Genomic DNA, 13,071 nt, shown 5'->3' with positions numbered 1-13,071 from the left:
TTGTCTTTGAAGTGGTTGAGTTCCTTTATATCTTGAATAATGATCACAGTGTCAGCAGCCAAATCAAGCACACTCATATTTTTATTGGTGAAACCAATAAAAACAAACCAGCTGTTTGTCCACTTGCTGACATACACTTGCTATTTTGCTACTCTGTCACTGCCAGCTAATAGCAGATTGTACTGTGTCTCTCATGTTATTTCTCTAGTTCATCAAGATAAGGATTTTTCTAATTTCTAATGAAACTGTTGTGAGTTTTATCTTTATCAAAGCTGATACATTGTTTCTTCTAATAAGGATCATAGTGGTTTATAATTGTACATCCTCTGTAGCTCTTGGAGCATTGATTACTTTGTAAAGCAAACTGAAGATAAAAGTTGACATAAGACTATTATTATCAACAAGAAATAAATTGGAAATTTGTAGCCTCTCTACAATTTTCAATGGGTATCAAAAATTGTATTTTCTTCTGTTTTGTCCAGTTATGAATAGAAGTCAGAAAGCATTGAGAGAGAAAGGCAGAATATAATGTTCTCATACTAGCTACCTGTACCCAAATTCTCTCACCAACACATTCAGCTGTTCATTGTAATTCTAGTATTCTTTCTAAAGCCCTGTTATGGTCCTGTCTGTTTCAGCTGTGTCTGCTAATCCCTTCAACAGATTTTGAAAACAGTTTCTCTCCCCACCAGCCAGCACCTCTGCTGCTTCCCTGACCAACATGCAAGTCAGGACCTCTGCTGTCATTACCTTTCACAACGTGCACTCCAGTCTGAAAGGCTGCTCAGGGCAGGCTCCCTTGCGCTGCTGCAGAATGCCTTCTGCCTTTCTTCTTCATGGGAAATGGGAGTCCCTACTGCCCTCCCTTCTGCTGCCTCACCGGGCCCTTTGTGACAAACATGTGGTCCTAATCTGTCTCTAACCTGCTCCTGTCCTTCCTGACACTCTCTCAGGAACCAGTCCTGACCTTTTAGTTCTTTCCCTGCTTGCTCGATAGGTGTATTCAAACTCAGCCTGTTTAAAAGTGTATCTATAAATTCATTTGCTTACTCTGTTTTATGTGATAAATTAATTTTCATGTTTTAGAACTCTGAATGTGCACTTGAAAGCAGTTCTGATCTATATTGTTTGCCTCTCTCTGCCTCTTCACATTTTTCCTTTCTTTTTCCCCAGCAGTGGAGTTTTCACTGTCTTTATCTTAATGTCAGCTTTGCTCATCTTCTCCTGCTGCAGTCAGCAAAAGTTACAGCCTGTGCTCAGCTCAGTGACATTAGATTGTATTACCAGCATCCTGACATTTTATGTAAATAATGTAAGCAATGTGGTGTCCTAGAGCACAGGATTAATTTCAAAAGTCTTTTCACACCCTTGCTGTGAAACTGTAATTTCAGCCATCTCTCCTGTCACATACCCTCTGGTTTCTACTAGAAACCACTTTCAAACAATGCCTTATAGAGGGAGGGTAACACCTTATCTGGCAGGGAAAAAGCTACCTCAGTAAACTAATGCTGTTATACCTAATGAAGACACACATTTCTTAACAAATTTATGAGGAAGATGGGTATAGTTACTTGATAGTGTAACTATAGTTGCAACTCTTGGGTCAATGTCCAGAATTTAATTTCTAAAATGCTCATGTTTAGATGATTTAATCCAAAACTCATATTCTCACTCTTTTGACCCCAGATTCTAAAATCTGTTGTTTGCTAAGTTTGTGATTACAGGGAAAAGCCAAGCCAAGCCAACTCCTTTCTCCAGGCCCCTTTCCTATTTTAATTCATGTTTTTATGGGGCTAATTTACTGCAAGTTCATCTGCCTGTGCTATTGATGATGTGCCATACATGTAAGGACCAGGAGCGTGGCAGGCAGGAATTCTCATGAAGACCAAAGTTCCTACAGCTCACTGCAAAACTGTGCCTCTAGAGTTGGCAGCCTCAGGTCCACAAATGAATGAGGTTTACGTTGCTGAGTTCAAGAGGTCTTATTTATAGGTTCTTGGAGGTTATGATTTTTACTGTCTACCATGTTACAAGTCACTAGTCACTACAGTAGTGCAGCAAAACATCAGCCCTCCCAATACATGCATATGTAGAGGTTTAAATAAAATGTGTTGGAATTGCAAAAATTTGGTGCTAATGGACTTAATGGATCTGCAAGAAAAAAATGGTGCTAATCACTAAGAAAGACTCAACAAAATGTGTGTCTGAGTCTGTTGTCTTTTTTACCAGTAATTAACAAGCTGGTAAGATTAAGCTTTTTTGTAATGGGGCCTCAGCCTTTCTTATCTAGATTTCATATATTCATTTTTATGTATTCTCCACACTCTTGCTATATGCCTATGATTTCTGTTGGGAAAAGCAAATATATTTTCTACAGGTAATATCTATGAATGCACCAGTGCACAATCTGAGGCAGTACAGAGCCCTGGGCAACCTCTGTTCCACTTGAATGGCAGATGGATTTCATCCTGGTCCTGTCATATTGTTATCTTCTCTGGTTTTCTTAGCAAATAATAAACTACTTTCCTGGAATAGTTCAGCCATATGCCTGGACAGAAAGGCTGCTGCTCAAGAACATTTTCTATTCATCCACTGATGAGATTTTTCAAACAGTTTTCATGAAAATTTGAAAGCAGTATCATATTTAGCACCTCAGGCTTAAAACCAGGGCATCTTAATTAAATATGGTTAAGCACAGAAGAGATATATCCCTGGAAGTAAATCTCTAACAGTATCTGTTTTTTAAAATTATAAAATATTGAATGTTTGCTCCAGAAACTCAAAGAGGCTTTATGAAATGACAGTTTGAGTTGCAAGGCTCCTTTGCTGATCTTGTGGAATATTGCAGCTTTTAGAGGAAAAATAGTAGAGGATAGCTGTACAGGATGGAGTAGAGGATGGCTGAGCCTGTGTGAAAGTTCCAGATGTGGTGAAAAGACACAGAAGTTTTCTCTTGCTGTAGAAACAAGACACTTGCCCTGGAGAATGAGCACATTACTCATTCCTGGAGTGAATTATTTTGGCAATTTGATTTGCTGTTGGAAAATACAGTTCTGGGTAGATTGAAATCTAGATGGAGCCATGTATACACAAGTATAATTGCTCTGTTTTTGCCATAATGATAACAAAAAGCAACAGCCACCACACTGTTGGGTTGCTACATCTTAATGTCACATAAAAGATTATATTGAAAAGGTTTAAAGTGCATCTTGTAAAATCACCTACATTTTCTCTGTTCTGTGTTTTCTTGCTGCCTGAAACAGTATGATTCCACTCCATGGGCTCAAATGTGTAATATCATAATTGCTAATATTTGAAAAACATGCTAACAGATAATTTGGCCATAACTCAGAGTTGTTGAACCTGCCTCAAACTGGACTGATGATGAATCCCAGTTTACCATTTTAGCTCTGCCTGTTTTTAACTTTTTCTGTTTATATGCCCATCTTTGGAAATAGAAAACTTCTATAAATTTAAAAATACTACAGAGAAGAGTAGCCCAGAATACGCACATTCAGGCCATTAAGGGTGTTATCATTGTCTTGTTAATTTGCAATACCAATTCTGTCACCTTTTTCATAAGGACAATGATGGCAGTGTTTAGAAAGAGGGAGTTAACGTACTTCAGAAAAAATGAACAAAGTGAAGAAAAAAAGAAGGAAGAAAAAAGATAATTTGGCAAGGGATCATCCTGTTTCTCTGAGATTTCATCAGATGAGAATTTCACTTGAGAACTCAGCTGGATCACAATGGATCACTCTGCCTTAGAAAGCTGGCATATTTTTTTTTCATCAGTATTTTCTGTGGTTGCAATAGAGACATTGCAGTATAAAATGGAAAATATAATAATTGAAAGACATTTATATGCAATAAAAGACCTGTTATGTTATCTAGAACTATAAACATTTTGGTACTATGCTGGATACTATTCAGTGGTATTGTAACTGTTATTGCTTCAGGCTTTAAGCAGTATCTTTACCTGGGTGAGTGACTTGAGTGATAGGGACTAAAATGTGAAAATTAATTACTGAAGAATAAATTTTAAATGGAAGTTGAAACTGCAGAATTTTTAAGTGCATTTGTAGCTCTTCATTCCTATTTTTTTAGCTTTAACAGCTATTCATTTAGCCAGATACTTATCTATTGGTGAAAAAAAAAAGCTGGACTTTTAATAGATCTGTAGCAAACCAGACAAATATTTTAAAGCCAAGAATCGAATAACAGAATAAATTGTGAAAGGAATAGAATCCCAGAGAGTTCACATTTTAATTGTGCTAGAAAGCTAACATGATGGAATATTTCATCTCATTAAGTGGAAAACTTGTATATTAACCCAAGATGATGATCATGTAGTAGGAAAGTCCTCTAAAAGAGATATGCCATTATCAGAAAAAAAACCAAAACCCCAAAACATTTAGATTTGAAAGGTTAGCAGTTGAATAATTGTGTGCTGCAATTTGAGAAATAAAGAAGCTGATAAAAGCAGGAAAAAATGAAATTGTAGTAATCTCATCTGAGATTAGAGCCTATCATACAGGTCTGAGTGTCTTCCAACCTCCTGATATTTCTATAGATAATGTTAAATTGTAAATGACAGAATTGTTTGAAAATTGAAACTCTCCTGTCATGTTACACCTACAAACCACATTGCTTTTCTTCTGAATTGTACTTCACTGTTTCAGTAATATTTAAAAATATGTAGCATATTGTGGCAGCCAGTGAGTGGTTGGTTCCACCTTTAACCAAAATCAAACTGTCCTATTTGATTAGTAATTATTTTTTCATCTACCTTTCAGTTCTGAAACTGAAAAGCAGTGATAATTTTGGTTGAATAATAGAAATTTATTGTAGTTTCTTCGTAAAGGAGCTGGGATTTATGCACATTTTATTTTTAAGACCTGAGGGGAAAAGATTTGTTGTCATTTATTGTGAAAATATGAATGCTGCATTTGAGCTTCTCTTAGAAGGTTTGTCTGAAATCTGTCATGCCCAGTGTTAAATAGCAGCTGACTTCAACTATAAAATTTTTTAACTCGCATAAACAGATCTAAAGTTTTATTCCTCACTATTTGCCTTTTGATCAAAACCAAGAACAGGTTGACTTCTGAAAGATTCAAGATTGAAACTATTTTGAAATTCTGTCTTTTTCGCTTGAAAATTATTGATTGATTGATAATAGGATCATATAGGAGAGCAAATGGGTTAGTCTTCTATTGATGTGCAGAATAACAATAGACAAAATAAGTTAAATAAAATTAGGTTTTACTCTGATGGCATCGTAAATTGAATCTAATCGATGGAACTGGCAATTCCATTCAAGATTTTCTGTTAACCTCCTATAAAACTCTTTTATTCAGAAAGCAGTTTAGATGTTATTCTTTATAGATGAGCAATGAAAAGGTTTGGAGCTCATTGCAGATTTTAGTTGATAGCTTCTTAAAAAAATAAATGGCCTTTCTTCTCTGTGAGTCTGAATGCACAGGTCTGAGCAACTTTCTTTTTAGCGATGTTCTTTAGATGGTGTCAGTGCTGCCACTTCATTAAAGTGGGCTTTGTTTCAGAGCTATGAGCCAAACGAGGAAATATGAATTCTGCAGGAAAGTTGTATGTAAAAGGACCAAACACAGGGTGGTCGGAAAATGTATAGATAGAATGTCTACAACTCATAGGCCAGGATACAAGTAATTTTTTTTTTACTCTGGCTCTCCATCTGCCAAAATTAATATGGCAGTTCCATTTTATCACCTGCTACTTCCCTTTATCGTATTGATGGCCAAGGGTTTGTTCTCTTCAATTTATCTATCAGTAAAATTTCTATTGTGATGTGACCTTATGAAATGTGTAGCTATAGGGAATCATTGCTTTGAGTACTGTCAAAATGCTCTGTTGTATCAAAGATTTAGTATGGCTATGTAATAGTGTGCTATGCTGAACATAATGTACCATGTTTCTTTCACCTGGGAAATGAACTTATACACATCTATGGGGATGCACGGTCTGGGTATCCCACAGCATAGCACTCTGTGCTGGGAGAACAATCTACAGAAGCTTTTTCAACTTGCTGAGTGAGAAATTAAACCAATGTTTCTCATTCAACCTGGCACCTGTAATCTATTCACATGCTGTGTACCTAAAGAAAAATGTAAATTGTATTTTTTCCAAGGGCTCGTTTAGATTTAATCAGAGCAGGTTGCTTGCAAGTGAACTATTAGAGGCTTGCCATAGTTAACTTAGCAATCCAACAGACATGAATAAGTGGAGACAGCTGGAAAAGAAGTCAACTGGAGAATAAAATCCTATTTCTCAATATAAATATCTATTTCTTAATATAAATATCTTTACAGAAAATAACTTACCATCCAAAGTTGTTTGCTAACTGTAGGCTGAACTGAAACAGAAATAAAATGCTTGAAGTGAGAGTCCCTACTACTTACACATTGAAATAAGTCTAGGCTTCTAATGTTGGGTCTTCATTACCTGACTCTTTACCAAGGGTAGCATTTCAGAACAGAAATCTGCCACAAAGTCTACTTCACTCTTAAATGCTTAGCACTGAAGCATTATTTGCCTGCCAGAAAATGAATCAGCAGGATGAATTAGCCCACGTTGCTGACTAGACCATTACTAATAGAAATATTTCTTACTTAAATAGGTCATCTTTATCATTGATAAACTATACAAGAAAATACTTGTTAACTTCAAAAGCAAAGCAGCACATAAATACATTTCCTTGGGCCTAGAAATTATTTTTAAAAATGCAACATTGACAAATATCTCCGATAAGACCATTGTTTCCTGACATGGAAATTTCCCTTTAACTAAGGTTGTGTTTTAAATTCCCTCTTCCCCAGATTCCATGCACAGAGTGAATTAGCTCTGTCTAATCTTGACTACTTCTGGTACATGAGCCAGCTTGTTAAGTGTGTTCATACACAGAAATGTATACTACATCTCTGCCTACCCTTAAGTGAGTCAGAAAAAGCTATTTAGATTTTTTCCCCGCAGGATCAACTTCTGTAAATGTTGTCAGTGTTCCGGTTGCTTGGTTTTTTCATCTCCAACAGCCAGGCCTCGAGGTAAAAAGAGTTCACAAAACAAAAGTTGGAAAAACTCATCATGGAACAATGGAAAGAATGAAAATAAAATAATTTTTACCTATCTTTTCACTGCCTTCTTTCTACTATCTATGGCCAAAATCAGAAAACTCCTAGTTTCTAAAGCTTTTTCTCCATTTGTCTCTCCCTAGAGAGACTTTCAAGTCCTTACAAGTCACTCTTCTGCCTTTCTCTATATAATGAGCTCTCTATTATCCTGCTTATAATATTTGCTGCTCTTTCTCTGTTCAAGGCATCATTATGTTCCTATTGTACCTCAAGAAATTTCCTACCATCTATTCCAGAAACAGGTTTTGGTATGGCCTTTCCTCCATTTTTTTCCTTATTTTTACTTTGATTTTTTTGGCAGTGATCTTGGAGTAGTTGCTGGCATTTCCCAGAAAGTGTTTGCTCCGAGAGCTAACAGGGTTAGCTCTCCAAAACATGTAAAAGTTTACACGTGCTTAGGTCCGGATTCATCTTGTGCATCATCAGACACAGAACTGAGTGGCTTACACTCTGAACAGAGCTCCCCCATGGACTCAAGCAGCTGACAGAAAAAGAGGAACCTTCTTTGGCATCTGATTTACCTTATGAGGGTATCTATGTCATTGCACTGGCAATAGGTGTGCTGTGGTTATTCACTTTGTTTATGTCCCTAAAGTGAGATAAAATATTGTTGAGATCATATATAATACATTTCATTATGAACCTCATTACAAGGAAGAAGGAAGAGAGGTATTTTCCTAGGCAAGGATTAAACATAGATATATATAGAATTGGAAATATTAGCAAGCTGGTAGTTTGGAGGAGGCATATTCCCAATTGTTCAAAGTAACAAGTGGAGTTAGATTTTCTCACAGTGAAAAAAATGCTATCTGCATTACCCATGTGTCATGCTTAATTTTTTCCCCATTAAAATATGTGTGAAAATTTTGCTTACAGACATTCTAAATGTCACCTAGAAACAACAGTGCTGTGAGTGAGATAGAAGCAGAAAGGGTGGGTTAAGTACATGGAGAAGGAAGACAGAGGACTAAGTTCTAGGAAATGAAGAAAATATCTAAATAAATTAATTTTAAAATTTTCTTTTAATTTTTCAACTCTTTTTGGTCTTCACCTAAGATTTTATTATTGCTACTATGTTAAACAGCTCTAAAAATAGAAGAATTCAACAGATGCCAGCATTCTCTTCTGCTACAAATGTTTTCCATATAATTAGGCATGTTTTCCAGGAGATGTCTGAGAAAACGACTTGGGATTAAAATGATGCACAAGACCACAGAAGAGAGAGGGAAGAGTAAGGTTGTGTGTGTCTAGAGCATCATTCATTGGTTCTGGATCCTACACTGTGTTTTCCAGCTGCTTTTACTCTTCAGTTGCTTTTTCTCTGACTTTGGTGTTTACTAAGGAAGTCCCTGAGGAAGAAATGAATATTTGTTTTTCATTTATACTAGATAGGGACTCTCAATATCAATTTTCATCTTAGAATGGCTTGAAGTAGGGGAAGACACCAACAGGTTTTTAGGAATTTACAGTGTCATGTTCTGCTATGTCCAGACAATATTTAGGGGCTCGAAAGATCTATAAATTGTTGGTAAAAAAACCCCAAACATTTTTCAACTAAAACCACTATGATCTAATTCAGATCTTGTTAGGCTATTGCCATTTCAGAGAGGAAAAATGGATATTTGTAAAGAACATGTCTTCTGCTTTTTTAGTTACTCTCAGTGCTATATATCCTTTGAATGATATAGTATAAAATACAGTATTGCAGGTCTGATACTATGTTGGCCTTGAAATTTATTTGCACAGATCGATCAAAAGTGAATGTCAGAAAATCATCTGTCAGTCACAGCTTGAAATGTCCTTTAAAGGTTTTTTAAACCTTTTAGGTTGATGAGAACTTTACATTTCTCTCTCACAACTTGACCTGTTACATGGATCTTTCTGATATCACGGTTGAATTGCTGCAGTACGCTTGATTGTGTGCTGCCAAAAAGGTTCATCTATCACCTGCAGCTAGAGCAGATTTCAGCAGAGTGAGTGTTTGCAGGTGTGGAATGGAGGGTTTCTGCTGCTCTTCAGGTTTTCTATATGAACTCAGTATAATGAGTTAAGTTGCTTTTTTTCCGCATTGTGTCTGTCTCTAAAATCTTCTCTGCAAAAGCCTAAGGCTTTGAAAGTTTCCCCAGGTGTCAGATCCAGCAGAGGAGTTCTGATGGTGAATCCACATAAGTCATTGCTCTCCCTGGGAGCTGTGTGCCTCCCTTAGCTCAGTCTATCTGCAAACACTGCATGAGCACCTGATGTGAATCTTCCTAAACATTCTTTCAGAAAGAACTGAATCAAATCTGCCTCTCCACCTACATTATGCAGGTTTTGTTTACAATTGGTCTTGTATTCTCAACTCTTACTATCAGAGCAATTATTTATTTTAAAGAGGTTTGAGAGATCACTTCTGAGTGCTACCATAGGGGAAAAACCTGCTCAATTTATGTAGTTTAAAACAAATAATGATAGAAGTGGTATTTTGATTTATTAATGACACAGAATCAACAGAAAATGAGCAAGATATAATTCAGGTCCAATAGGATCCATGTAACAGATAAACAACAACAACAGACATGTAAAACATGTTAATGAACACCTTTCCAAATACCTTCTATAATGAAAGCTCTCCAAAAGTCTAACACTCTCCACCATGTACTCAGAGTTAACTGCAGTGACCAGCCATGTGGGTCACTAGGCCCTTTTCCCCTTCAGGGGGTGCTCCCTGCAGCTGCAAACTTCTCCTTCCCTGACAGATGTGGGTGCTCCAGCTCTGTGCCTTTCCCCACCACTCCCAGCTATCCATGCACCAACTTGAGAACACCTTGTTGATTTCAGAGGCAAAAAAGCATGGGTGCTGCACCCTGCACTGTTGCTCCAATAACTGCTTGTAGGCTACCTGTAGTGTCCAAGGAGAACAAAACCATACTCCTTCATTAACTAATAAATTTAATTTTAAACCCTTGATATCTGAGGACATTTCCTACTCTGAGGGACTCTACAACATGAGTCTCAAGTGTCTGAGCAACCTTACTGTGAGCTGCAGAGTTCTCAGAAACCAAATTACTGTCTATTATTTTAGGTGAATTGTTTTCACAAAGAGTGTTGTGAATTTAAAGCAGAAATTTCTGGAAAGACAGCCTTTAATAATCTTAAAATTAAGGCTTCAATAATCTGAAAGTTAATTTAATATTCTGAATATGTGCTTTGTTTTCCTGTTCCACTGAATGCAGAAATGCAAACAGAAACAGCCTTCCATGTCAGATGAAGTTTATATACTGCCCTTATTTATTTCTGATTAATAGAATATAATTAGCATGGGAAATTCTAATCTAACTAAGATTTTCTTCGAGCAAAACATGCTATAATTTCTGGAAGTACAAATGTTCATAGCTCTGTTTTCCTTTGAAATGGTTATTTGTATCAGTAGAAAACAATTATATCAATTTCCTTCAGTCATATCCAAGAGTATCTAATTCTTTAAAACATGAAAAAAAATTCTGAAATTTGTGGGCCAAATCCATCTCTGTTGTGAGACAAATAAACATATAGCTGCCCATGTACCAGAAGCAATCATAATTTACATATTTTACTGTAGCTGTAAGGTTACAATGAAGGGCTAATGGAACAAATATAATAACTAACGTAAGATGTATAATGAATATTTGTGTGGCTGTATTTTGTAATATGGGGGAGTATTTTTCTGTCTAGATTTCTGGTACTGTTCCTGCTTGATCTGTGTGCAAACCAGTTTCAGTTTGTTCTCATGTTAAATTAGGATGAGTTTACCTGTTACTTACCACTTGCACTGGTTTTAGAACCACTTATTTGATACAGATTTTTTTAAATGTAAAAATGTGTTTTCCTTAACCCAAATTTAAATACGTGATGAAATCCATGAGATCTCCACTGAGCCATTGGAAACTGAATTTGACACTATGGACTAAGTTCAGAAATGTCAAAAATTAATTTGTAAATAAGTCATGTGTATAAACTGGTACAACAAATATGCTAGAAAACATCTAGCATAGACATCTAGCACTTTGAATTTAAAAAAAAATCAGCAAATGTGTGCAAATTGTGATTTTGGGAAGCAAGATATGTTCACATATATATTAATACAGTTTTATTCCTCTCTTGCCTTATCATACATGTTAAGTAATTTGTATATCCTGTCTTTCCTCTTCCTAGAGAACAAGACAAGTGATTTTAAAACAAACTTATAATTTGCTAGGAGACAAATATCGGGGAGACTGTGTTTGAAACAGACCAGAGAGAGGCTTTGTGCTAAATTTAGATGAGCTAAGGTTAAACCCTATTGATCCAACATTATGGCTTGAGAGAGTGATTATGAAAAGGTTTTATATAATTAGTATTATATAAACTCAGTAGAAAGGACTGTTAGGAGCGAAGCTATCAGGAGTAATACTGACAGGCTTAGCAAATGCTTTGCAGATGTTTGATTTGCCTTTGCATGACTTTTCCCATCTCTGTAAAAGACTTCTTTGATACTGAGAAGAATGTTATGGTATCCTTTTTAATTCTAAAACAGTTTTGGAAAAATTCTTGCAAATAATCCTTGTTCATAATGCACCATCTCATATGTTGTTACAAAACCAATCAATAATAACAAACCATATGTGTAGGATTAGGTGTAGATATTAGAGGAAAATTTTGACATAAAAATCAGAGAATAATTGCCAATTCAAAGTGTAAACATTTCTGTATGGTATTTCTGTTAAGCTGTTCTATTTGAGGAATATAAAACATGACTAACTACATCAGCAGGTGTGGTGTAGGTGTAGTGCAATTACACATTGACATTTTTGCTGAAGCCTACAAAGTATTATTTTGTACTGGCTACCATTCTAGATGTAGACCTGATTAAAAATAATTGAAGGATCAGTTATATGTTAAAAATACTTTTTCCTGCAACTAGAAATCTTAGCAAGGATTGATTGTTCAGACAGAAATATGAACTTCAATATGAAAAGGAATATTATACTAGTTTTAAGATTTTTATTTCTGTCTTATTCTACTGTTTTTTGTTTTAATGACAAACATTTCTTAATTTACTACCACTTGAGGTTTATTTGTATGTTTCCTATTTGATATTAATTTTAACAATTGCATGTAAGGGATATTGTGAATACTGTTAAGTCAGTGGCTGGTTAAATTTACCAGCAGTCCTTGGCTAACCGTGTTTAACTGACTGGAAGTTTGCAAGTGTAACATCCATGTACAAGGAAAGCTGTAAAGAGGATCTGGGGAAACTCTCAGACTGACCTCAGTGCCAGAAAGGTCATGGGGCAGATCTTCCTAAGTGCCATTCTGGGGTATGTATGGGACAACCAGGGAATTGGGCCCAGCCGTCATGGTTTATGAAGGTTCTATGAAAGATCCTGCTTGACCAATCTGATCTTCTGGGACCAGGTGACCCACTTAGTGGATGTGGGCAACATTACAGGTAACATGATAGGATGAGAAGAAATGGGCTCAAGTTGTACCAGAGGAGATTTAGTTGAATTTTAGGAAAAATTTCTTCACAGTAAGAGTAGACAGGCAAAGGAACAGAGTACTTAGGGAACTGTGGGAATCATCACCTCTGGAAACTTTTTAAAAAACATGTGGATATAGTATTTGGTTAGTGGTGAAAGTGACAGTGCTGAGTTAACACCATGATAATCTTAGAAGTCTTACTACTCTAAATGATTCTATTATTCTGTGAATTTATTAAGCAGGTTTAATGATTTTCCAGAAGCAAAGCATCTTAACCATTGCTGTCTTTGAATTCATAGTGTCATGGAATGCTTTGAATTGAAAGGGTCCTTAAAGATTATCTCATTCTAATCCCCCCAACATAGGCGGGGAAAACGTCCACTTATCCAGGTTGCTCAAAGCCCCCATTCAACCTGGCCTTAAACCC

The sequence above is a fragment of the Parus major genome, chromosome 1A (genome assembly GCF_001522545.3).
Source record: "Parus major isolate Abel chromosome 1A, Parus_major1.1, whole genome shotgun sequence".
Lineage (NCBI taxonomy): Eukaryota > Metazoa > Chordata > Aves > Passeriformes > Paridae > Parus > Parus major.
This window is presented reverse-complemented; position numbering follows the sequence as displayed.